Raw genomic sequence first — 12,075 nt, forward strand, 5'->3', positions numbered from 1 at the left:
GGGAGGCCGCGCTTCGTTGGCCGTCGAGCGAATCGACGCCCCCGACGCCCCGACGGAAGGCACGCCGGACGTCGACCTCGCGTTCAAGACGAAGGCAAGCGCCGTCCCCCCGCGACACGCTGACCCCGAGCAAGAAGACGACGCCGGCGCGCTCGCGGAAAGCCTGCAGGACGTCGCCCTCGTACCTGAGATGACGGTGCAACCAGTCCCCGATGTGACTACGTCGCTCCTCGTCGACCAAAAGGTACCGACTAACTCCCATCTTACGTCATTTCGACTCAGCCTCAACCCGCCAAACGACCTCGCTTTGGCGGGCGCTCTCATTGAGGCGAGTGCAACCCCACTGGGGTTTCGTATACGGTCGCCTTGGGACCGGCTGACGGACGTCTCGACCTACGGGCCCTCTGGGTCCGAGGAAGATGACGACCCCAGCGTCTGTTGGGATTTCTCCAGACTTGGCAACCCCAGTGCCATGCGGGACTTCATGACCGCATGTGACTACTGCCTATCCGACTGTTCCGACGGAAGCCGCAGCCTTGGCGACGAGAGCTGCGGCCCAAGCCGCGAATGTTTCCACATCGAGCTAGGGGATCCCTCCGAAGGCAACCATCTCGGAATGCCGGAGGACAGTGATCTTCCTAGGCCGGTGCCTCGCGCCGACATCCCACGGGAGCTAGCTGTGGTCCCCGCTCCGGCGGGGGGTTACGACCCACAACTCGAGCAAGTCCGCGAGGCGCAGGCCAGGCTCAACGAGGGAACAGGAGCGCTTGAGCCGATCCGTCGGGACGTCGGGCAGGTATGGGCGGGCCAACCCCTGGCCGGAGAAATACGTCACCTGCCCCAAGGTCTCCAGCACCGCGTCGCCAACGATGTCAGGGTCAGGCCGCCGCCCGCATCCAGCGGGGTTGGTCAGAACCTGGCAGCCGCAGCGATGCTCCTCCGCGCGATGCCGGAGCCATCAACCACCGAGGGTCGGCGAATCCAGGGAGAGCTCAAGAATCTCCTGGAAGGCGCTGCGGCCCGACGGGCCGAGAGCACTGCCTCCCGAAGGCAAGGATATCCCTCGGAACCTCATGCCGCGGCTTCCCGATTCATGAGGGAAGCCTCGGTCTACACCGGGCGCACGCGCAACACCGCGCCTGCGGCCCCGGGCCACCTCGGCAACGAGCACCATCGACGCGACCGTCGGGCCCACCTCGACGAAAGGGTGCGCCGAGGCTACCACCCCAGGCGTGGGGGGCGCTACGACAGCGGGGAGGATCGGAGTCCCTCGCCCGAACCACCCGGTCCGCAGGCCTTCAGTCGGGCCATCCGACGGGCGCCATTCCCGACCCGGTTCCGACCCCCGACTACTATCACGAAGTACTCGGGGGAAACGAGACCGGAACTGTAGCTCGCGGACTACCGCCTTGCCTGCCAACTGGGTGGGACGGACGACGACAACCTCATCATCCGTAACCTCCCCCTGTTCCTCTCCGACACTGCTCGCGCCTGGTTGGAGCACCTGCCTCTGGGGCAGATCTCCAACTGGGACGACTTGGTCCAAGCCTTCGCTGGCAATTTCCAGGGCACATACGTGCGCCCCAGGAATTCCTGGGACCTTCGAAGCTGCCGGCAACAGCCGGCGGAGTCGCTCCGGGACTACATCCGGCGATTCTCGAAGCAGCGCACCGAGCTGCCCAACATCACCGACTCGGATGTCATCGGCGCGTTCCTCGCCGGCACCACTTGTCGCGACCTGGTGAGCAAGCTGGGTCGCAAGACCCCCACCAGGGCGAGCGAGCTGATGGACATCGCCACCAAGTTCGCCTCTGGCCAGGAGGCGGTCGAGGCTATCTTCCGAAAGGACAAGCAGCCCCAGGTCCGCCCATCGGAAGAGGCTCCCGAGGCGTCTGCTCCGCGTGGCGCCAAGAAGAAAGGCAAGAAGAAGTCGCAATCGAAACGCGACGCCGCTGACGCGGACCTTGTCGCCGCCGCCGAGTACAAGAACCCTCGGAAGCCCCCCGGAGGTGCAAACCTCTTCGACAAGATGCTCAAGGAGCCGTGCCCCTACCATCAGGGGCCCGTCAAGCACACCCTCGAGGAGTGCGTTATGCTTCGGCGTCACTTCCACAGGGCCGGGCCACCCGCCGAGGGTGGCAGGGCCCGCGACGACGACAAGAACGAAGATCACCAAGCAGGAGAGTTCCCCGAGCTCCGCGACTGCTTCATGATCTATGGAGGGCATGCGGCGAATGCCTCGGCTCGGCATCGCAAGCAAGAGCGCCGGGAGGTCTGCTCGGTGAAGGTGGCGGTGCCAGTCTACCTAGACTGGTCCGACAAGCCCATCACCTTCGACCAGGCCGACCACCCCGACCATGTGCCGAGCCCGGGGAAATACCCGCTCGTCGTCGACCCCGTTGTCGGCAATGTCAGGCTCACCAAGGTCCTGATGGATGGGGGCAGCTGCCTCAACATCATCTACGCCGAGACCCTCAAGCTCCTGCGCGTCGATCTGTCCTCCGTCCGAGCAGGCGCTGCGCCCTTCCACGGGATCATCCCTGGGAAGCGCGTCCAGCCCCTCGGGCGACTCGACCTCCCCGTCTGCTTCGGGACGCCCTCCAACTTCCGAAGGGAGACCCTGACGTTCGAGGTGGTCGGGTTCCGAGGAACCTACCACGCCGTACTAGGGAGGCCATGCTACGCGAAGTTCATGGCCGTCCCCAACTACACCTACCTGAAGCTCAAGATGCCGGGCCCCAACGGGGTCATCACCATCGGCCCCACGTACAAACACGCGTTCGAATGCGACGTGGAGTGCGTGGAGTACGCCGAGGCCCTCGCCGAGTCCGAGGCCCTCATCGCCGACCTGGAGAACCTCTCCAAGGAGGTGCCAGACGTGAAGCGCCATGCCGGCAACTTCGAGCCAGCAGAGACGGTTAAGGCCGTCCCTCTTGACCCCAGTGGCGACACCACCAAGCAGGTCCGGATCGGTTCCGGGCTCGACCCCAAATAGGAAGCAGTGCTCGTCGACTTTCTCCGCGCAAACGCCGACGTCTTTGCGAGGAGTCCCTCGGACATGCCCGGCATACCGAGGGATGTCGCCGAGCACTCGCTGGATATTCGGGCCGAAGCCCGACCCGTCAGGCAGTCTTTGCGCCGATTCGACGAGGAGAAGCGCAGAGTGATTGGCGTAGAGATCCACAAGCTAATGGCAGTAGGGTTCATCAAAGAGGTATTCCATCCCGAATGGCTTGCCAACCCTGTGCTTGTGAGGAAGAAAGGGGGGAAATGGTGGATGTGTGTAGACTACACTAGTCTCAACAAAGCATGTCCGAAGGTTCCCTACCCTCTGCCTCGCATCGATCAAATCGTGGATTCCACCGCTGGGTGCGAAACCCTGTCCTTCCTCGATGCCTACTCAGGGTATCACCAGATCTGGATGAAAGAGTCCGACCAGCTCGCGACTTCTTTCATCACGCCGTTCGGCATGTACTGCTATGTCACCATGTCGTTCGGTTTGAGGAATGCGGGCGCGACGTACCAGCGGTGCATGAACCATGTGTTCGGCGAACACATCGGTCGCACAGTCGAGGCCTACGTCGATGACATCGTAGTCAAGACAAGGAAGGCTTCCGACCTCCTCTCCGACCTTGAAGTGACATTCCGATGTCTCAAGGCAAAAGGAGTCAAGCTCAATCCTGAGAAGTGTGTCTTCGGGGTGCCCCGAGGCATGCTCCTAGGGTTCATCGTCTCCGAGCGAGGCATTGAAGCCAACCCGGAGAAGATCGCGGCCATCACCAGCATGGGGCCCATCAAGGACTTAAAAGGTGTACAGAGGGTCATGGGATGCCTCGCGGCCCTGAGCCGCTTCATCTCACGCCTCGACGAAAGAGGTCTGCCTCTGTACCGCCTCTTAAGGAAGGCCGAGTGTTTCGCTTGGACCCCTAAGGCCGAGGAAGCCCTCGGCAACCTGAGGCGCTCCTTACGAAGGCGCCTGTCTTGGTGCCCCCGGCAGATGGAGAAGCCCTCTTGGTCTACGTCGCCGCGACCACTCAGGTGGTTAGCGCCGCGATTGTGGTCGAGAGGCAAGAGGAAGGGCATGCATTGCCCGTTCAGAGGCCGGTCTACTTCGTCAGCGAAGTGCTGTCCGAGACCAAGATCCGCTACCCACAAGTTCAAAAGCTGCTATATGCTGTGATCCTGACAAGGCGGAAGCTGCGACACTACTTCGAGTCTCATCCGGTAACTGTGGTGTCATCCTTCCCCCTGGGGGAGATCATCCAGTGCCGAGAGGCCTCGGGCAGGATCGCAAAGTGGGCGGTGGAAATCATGGGCGAAACGATCTCGTTCGCCCCTCGGAAGGCCATCAAGTCCCAGGTGTTGGCGGACTTCGTGGCCGAATGGGTTGACACCCAGTTGCCGACGGCTCCGATCCAACCGGAGCTCTGGACCATGTTTTTCGACGGGTCGCTGATGAAGACAGGAGCCGGCGCGGGCCTGCTCTTCATCTCGCCCCTTGGAAAGCACCTGCGCTACGTGCTGCGCCTCCATTTCCCGGTGTCCAACAATGTGGCCGAGTACGAAGCTCTGGTCAACGGGTTGCGGATCGCCATCGAGCTAGGGGTCAGACGCCTCGACGCCCGCGGCGATTCGCAGCTCGTCATCGACCAAGTCATGAAGAACTCCCACTGCCACGACCCGAAGATGGAGGCCTACTGCGACGAGGTTCGGCGCCTGGAAGACAAGTTCTTCGGGCTCGAGCTCAACCACATCGCTCGGCGCTACAACAAAACCGCAGACGAGCTGGCTAAAATAGCCTCGGGGCGAACGACGGTCCCCCCGGACGTCTTCTCCCGGGATCTGCATCAACCCTCTGTCAAGATCGACGACGCGCCCGAGCCCGAGGCACCCTCGGCTCAAGCCGAGGCGCCCTCAGCTCGGCCCGAGGCACCCTCGGCTCAGCCCGAGGTACCCTCGGCTCAGCCCGAGGTACCCTCGGCCCCCGAGGGCGAGGCACTGGACGTCGAGGAAGAGCAGAGCGGGGCCACGCCTGATCGAGATTGGCAGGCCCCGTACCTGCAATATCTCCGTCGAGGAGAGCTACCCCCCGACCAAGTCGAGGCTCGGCGGGTAGCGCGACGCGCCAAGTCGTTCGTCTTGCTGGGCGATGAAGAGGAGCTCTACCATCGCAGCCCCTCGGGCATCCTCCAGCGATGCATCTCCATCGCCGAAGGTCGGGAACTGCTGCAAGAAATACACTCGGGGGCTTGCGGCCACCACGCGGCGCCCCGAGCCCTTGTCGGGAATGCTTTCCGGCAAGGCTTCTACTGGCCAACGGCGGTGGCTGACGCCACTAGAATTGTCCGCACCTGCGAAGGGTGCCAATTCTATGCGAAGCAGACCCACCTGCCCGCTCAGGCTCTACAGACGATACCCATCACCTGGCCCTTCGCCGTATGGGGTCTGGACCTCGTCGGTCCCTTGCAGAAGGCGCCCGGGGGCTACACGCACCTGCTGGTCGCCATCGACAAATTCTCCAAGTGGATCGAGGTCCGACCTCTGAACAGCATCAGGTCCGAGCAGGCGGTGGCGTTCTTCACCAACATCATCCATCGCTTCGGGGTCCCGAACTCCATCATCACCGACAACGGCACCCAGTTCACCGGCAAAAAATTCTTGGATTTTTGCGAGGATCACCATATCCGGGTGGACTGGGCCGCCGTGGCTCATCCCATGTCGAATGGGCAAGTAGAGCGTGCCAACGGCATGATTCTACAAGGGCTCAAGCCTCGGATCTACAACGACCTCAACAAGTTCGGCAAGCGGTGGATGAAGGAACTCCCCTCGGTGGTCTGGAGCCTAAGGACGACGCCGAGTCGCGCCACGGGTTTCACGCCGTTTTTCCTGGTCTACGGGGCTGAAGCTATCTTGCCCACTGACCTGGAATACGGCTCCCCGAGGACGAGGGCCTACACCGATCAAAGCAACCAAGCTAGCCGAGAAGAATCGCTGGACCAGCTGGAGGAGGCTCGGGACAGGGCCTTACTACACTCGGCGCGATACCAGCAGTCCCTGCGACGCTACCACGCCCGAGGGGTCCGGTCCAGAGACCTCCAGGTGGGTGATCTGGTGCTTCGGCTGCGGCAAGACGCCCGAGGGAGGCACAAGCTCACGCCCCCCCTGGGAAGGGCCATTCGTCATCGCCAAAATTCTGAAGCCCGGAACATACAAGCTGGCCAACAATCAAGGCGAGATCTACGGCAACGCTTGGAACATCAAACAGCTACGTCGCTTCTACCCTTAAGATGTTTCCAAGTTGTTCATATACCTCGCACCTACGCAAAGTTTAGTCGTCAAGGAAGGGTCGGCCTAGCCTCGGCAAAGCCCGACCCTCCCTCGAGGGCTAAAAGGGGGGAGACCCCCTCTGCGTCGAATTTTTCCTCGAAAAAGGATCTCTTTTTAGCAGGATTACTTTCGTGCTTCTTGACTACTTCGGAAAGCGGATCCTGGAAACGACGGAGTACACGTAAGCAGCCAAGGCTGACCGAGCCGAGGGACTCCTACGCCTCCGGGATACGGATACCTCACTCATCACCTTCTGCGATAAGTAACTCGCGCTCGGATAAAGCGACTCCGTGGACCGAACAAGTCTTCACGTTCGGAAGCTCTCCTGCCGAAGCAGTCCTTCAAGCTTTCTCGACTAAGTCGGGGACAGGGCCTCATGAACGGGTGAAAGTACGCGTAAGCGGCAAGGCCGACCGAGCCGAGGGATTCCCACGCCTCTGGGATACGGATACCTCACTCGTCCCTTCCGCGAGAAGCAACTCTCGCTCACACAAACATCCCTGTTACCGACAGAGTCCAGATGCTCGAAACAAGAGGAAAAAAGACGCAGCTTCGCAAGCACGGCGAGGGTGTGTTTTCTGGCCTCAGCGGCCGCAGAAGGCACACGCTACAAGACGATCTGATCCTGCAGGCTCGGGTCTTCACGCTGAAGGGAGCCGTAGCACCCTCGGCATCGACGACGTCTTCAGCAAAGTCCGACCCAGCCTCGGACGGCGACGCGGTCCAGGGACTCCTCCGGGAATCCGGCCCGAGCAGGCGGCTCGGCCGGTTACCCCTGGGGCCTCGACCAACCGGCTTCCAAGGGCGCCAGCCCGACCCGAGGCCTCGGCTGATCGACTTTGGCGTCGGCTCCGCTGACGGACAACACGGCTAGGCTCCGGCCAACCAGGTTCCCATTCTCGAGCCAACTCCGCCTCTGTTCATACTGATATCGCTACCCCTGGCCTCGGCTCATCGAAGGGCGGCCGAGGGGTCTCTTTAACTAAGCTAGAGGAGCCCCAGACAACAAGGCCGATCGGGGCGAGGGATTCCTACGCCTCCGGGATACGGATACCTCACTCGTCACCTTGACACGGGGCGACTCATGCTTGGTAAAGCGGTTCAGATAATCAACAGGCGAGACTTAGTGCTCGAAAATGAAGAAAAAACACGGCTCCGTGCCGAAATTACATATATGTTCAGGCCTCGACAACCACAATGAACAAACCCACTGGCGTTCAAGATGCCATTACGAACGGAACTCCGGTTCCCCCTCCGCAGGTACGAACGACCCCACTCCATGGGGAAGGCCTGCGGAGCAACAGAAGACTGACGAGCGGCTCGCCGCCGCCCGTTCTAACCACGACGACAACCACCCCCGCCCTGGGCAGCGAAGCGGCTTAGGCAGCAGCTTTGGGGCAGGTGTCACGACAGGAGGGCTCTCCCCCGCTGAGGACGAGAACCAGCCATTCAGGCAGGGAGACGGAGACCCAGGACCACTGGCGCCCTACCTATCCCAGCATGGCTGGAGGAAGTCCCCGTGGGACTCGAGGACGCCATTCTCCCCCAGGCGCGGGGGGAAGAAAAAGGCAGCCGACCCACGCGGGGGCGACCCCTCGACTCGCCTCATCTTCCATCTTGGCCTGGATGACGAAAATCCTTGAGGCCGAGGGAGGAGTAGAGGCCGCGGCCTGGCCCGCTTTCCCCACCGTCGAACTGGAGGTCACCATTTTGGGTGACCGCCGGTGGCGGGGTGTGGCCAGGCTGCGTGATGAAAATCCTTGAAGCCGAACGATGGCTGAGAGGTACCAACCCCCATGGAGTTGCGTTCCTCCAACGAGGAGGCAGAAAGGCGGCGGATACCCCCCATCCGGGGGCTTGGAAGATGGAAAGACACGACGCATAAGGGAGGAAGAAGACATGGTTGCCTTCTGAAAGGAGTCTCCCTCCTTTTAAAGGCAACTCTCCCTACGTGCGCCCCCAGACGCCACGGGCTGAGTCTTCTCCAACGCGCTCCAAGGCCCTCCCCTGCGACTCGGGGGCTGGGTCCCGCATGTCATGCAAACCAGCTCAGGGCAGAAGAAGCCAAACCGCCGCGCGTGGTGCGCACGACCGCCCAGCGGTTACGAGTGACCCCCCACTTTTGCCCAGACCAACGGGCGGAAGGGGCGGGCAGCCATGCAGGCGGCATGCAACCACGCCAGGTGGACACGCTTCTCCGACTTCTGACACGCCAGCTTGGAAGCCCAGGCCCACGCATCAAGCAACCGGCGCGCCAGTTGCTGCATGCAAGCGACCGCACCGCCACTTGTGCCACCGTCGCGCCTCTTCGGTTGCGGAGCCTATGCCGCGACTCGAGGCGACCCGGCGCGCGACCCAGCAGCGCCAGCCTGGCGCGTTGGTCAAAGCGACCGAAAGTGGGCCGGCAGTAATGGCGGTGGCAGGCGGGCGGGCGCAGCAGACACGTCGTCAGCCAGGCTCACGTCTCATCCTAGGACAGCAAGAGAGCCTCCTCCCACGGCGTGAAGACGGTGCACCCGTGACCCGTTCCTCGAACGGATCGCGCACGCGCAACGGCCGCCCCGCCAACCACTCGCCCCGTCGCATTAACTCCGCGGCGGGACACGCGGCGCCTCTGGCGGGAGAAGCGCGCGACGCTTCGCCTTCGCCGTAATAACCGCGTCAAAAAGAGGTACGCCACGTCGTTCGATTTCGTTTCCTTTTCCTTTTTCCTCTTCCTCTATCTCTTGCAACAGGGACCGGGAAAGGGGGATACCCCGAAAAGGATCCTTCTCCGCGAAGGAACCAGGCTCCAAGCCCCCCCTACTGATCAGGGGTTCGAAGACTGGCCCTCCGGAGGGTTCAACAGTCGCCTCAGATCGCGTGGGCCCGACACCCACTACTGGTCAGGGGTTCGAAGGCCAGCCCCCCGAAGGGTTCCATGGCCGCCTCAGGCTACTCGGGCTCCGCGCCCATTTCTGATCAGGGGTTCGAAGGCTGGCCCCCGAAGGGTTCACAGTCGCCTCAGACACCAAGCGAGGGATGACCAGGGGTACGTTCGATACATAACCGAGGCTCGGGCTGCGCTCCCGAGGTACCCTAGGACATTTCCGAGACCAGCGGGAACAATCTTGTAACGGAATCCCATCGGAGGGAGGCATCGAGCCCTCGGACCCCGTCGCCAGGGGACCGGGTCCGGCAAATCACCCGCAGGTACTTTTGGGCGTGCCTCTGGGCCCCTAGCCGACCCCCAACGAACGGGGCACGGACGCCCACTCGGATTACCCGCTTGCAGCTCACCGGAGACACCATGTTCGGTGCCCATCAAGGGTAACATGGCGCACTCCCCCCTCCTCCTTGCGGAAAGGCGACGTAGGGGCGTATGTAAAAAGTCGAGTCTGTCCCTGATCGTCCTCTCGCCCTGTGCAGAGGCTCGGGGGCTGCTCTCGCAAAAACCGGCTCCGGCCAAACCGTTGACAGCGTCAACATACCAGCCCGAGAGCTTGGGCCCCGACCGTGCACCCGGGCTATGGCCAGTTCGCATGAGGGAACGACCAGACCAGCCGAAGCATTACGCAAGGTATTAAGACCTCGAAGGAGTGTAACCACTCCTCCGAGGCCTCGGGGGCTACACCCGGCGGGTGCGCTCGCGCGCACCCACCGGAACAAAATGCAACCGAGAAAGGCTAGTCCCCTTGCAAAAAAGTGCGACGAAAGCCTCCAAGCGAGTGCTAACACTCCCTTCGAGGCTCGGGGGCTACTGTCGGGGACCATAATTAGGGGTACCCTCAAGACGCCTAATTCTCAGCTGGTAACCCCCATCAGCATAAAGCTGCAAAGGCCTGATGGGTACGATTAAGTCAGGGATCAGTCCACACGAGTGACTCGATCACGCTTCACCCGAGCCTAGCCTCGGCCAAGGGCAGCCGACCTCGAGAGACTTCCGTCTCGCCCGAGGCCCCCCTTTTTACGGCGGACACATCACCGGCTCGCCCGAGGCCTTGGCTTCGCTCAGAAGCAACCCTGACTAAATCGCCACACCGACTAACCGAGTTGCAGGAGCATTTAACGCAAAGGTGGCCTGACACCTTTATCCTGACACGCGCCCCCCCCCCCCGGCAGAGCCGACGTGACCGCCGTCACTCCACCGCTCCACTGACCAGTCTGACAGAAGGACAGCGCCGCCTGCGCCACTCCGACTGCGGTGCCACTCGACAGAGTGAGTCTGACAGACAGTCAGGCCTTGCCAAAGGCGCCACAGCGAACTCCGCTCCGCCCGACCCCAGGGCTCGGACTCGGGCTAAGACCCGGAAGACGGCGAACTCCGCTCCGCCCGACCCCAGGGCTCGGACTCGGGCTAAGACCCGGAAGACGGCGAACTCCGCTCCACCCGACCCCAGGGCTCGGACTCGGGCTAAGACCCGGAAGACGACGAAACTCCGCCTCGCCCGACCCCAGGGCTCGGACTCCGCCCTGGCCTCGGCCGAACGACCTCCGCCTCGCCCGCCCCCATGGCTCGGACTCGGCCTCGGCAACAGAAGATAGACTCAACCTCGGCTTCGGAGGAGCCCCCACGTCACCCTGCCTAGGGCACAGACCCGCCACGTCAACAGGAAGCGCCATCATCGTCCTACCTCGAATCGACTCGGGTCACGGAGAACAAGACCGGCGTCCCATCCGGCCAGCTCCGCCGGATGGGCAATGATGGCGCTCCACAAGCTCTGTGACGACGGCGGCCCCCAGCTCTCTTACGGAAGCAGGGCGACGTCAGCAAGGACTCGACCGCTCCAACAGCTGTCCCTCCGCCAGGCTCCGTCGCACCTCCGACAGCCACGACATCACGCCAGCAAGGTGCCAAGACCTCTCCGGCTGCCACATTGGCATGTACCTAGGGCGCTAGCTCTCTCTCCGCTAGACACGTAGCACTCTGCTACACCCTCCATTGTACACCTGGATCCTCTCCTTACGACTATAAAAGGGAGGACCAGGGCCTTCTTAGAGAAGGTTGGCCGCGCGGGACCGAGGACGGGACAGGCGCTCTCTTGGGGCCGCTCGCTTCCCTCACCCGCGTGGACGCTTGTAACCCCCCTACTGCAAGCGCACCCGACCTGGGCGCGGGACGAACACGAAGGCCGCGGGACTTCCACCTCTCTCACGCTCGACTCCGGCCACCTCGCCTCTCCCCCCTTCGCGCTCGCCCACGCGCTCGACCCATCTGGGCTGGGGCACGCAGCACACTCACTCGTCGGCTTTGGGACCCCCCCTGTCTCGAAACACCGACAAATACCCTCTTCAAAATTAATATCTAAAACCCTCTTGAACACTAAGAGGATGATTTCATTAAGTGGGAGTTTTGTTTAGTCAAAGGAAAAGCATTTGAAACAGGGGGAGAAAATTTCAAATCTTAAAAATGCTTCTCAAAATCTTATTCATATACCTTTGATTATTTGCAAAAGGTTTTGAAAAAGAATTTCCAAAACATTGCAAAATAAAACAAGTGGTGCAAGCGTGGTCTAAAATTTTAAATAAGAAGAAAGTCATCCATGCATATCTAGTAGAAATTATTATTGGTTTCATTCCAAGCAACCTTTGCACTTACCTTATGCAAACTAGTTCAATTTTGCACTTTTATATTTGCTTTGGTTTGTGTTGGCATCAATCACCAAAAATGGGGAGATTGAAAGGGAAATAGGCTTACACCTTTTCCTAATTGATTTTGGTGGTTAAATTGCCCAACACAAATAATTGGACTAACTAGTTTGCTCTAAA

This window comes from Zea mays, chromosome 9, assembly GCF_902167145.1.
Source record: "Zea mays cultivar B73 chromosome 9, Zm-B73-REFERENCE-NAM-5.0, whole genome shotgun sequence".
Taxonomy (NCBI): domain Eukaryota; kingdom Viridiplantae; phylum Streptophyta; class Magnoliopsida; order Poales; family Poaceae; genus Zea; species Zea mays.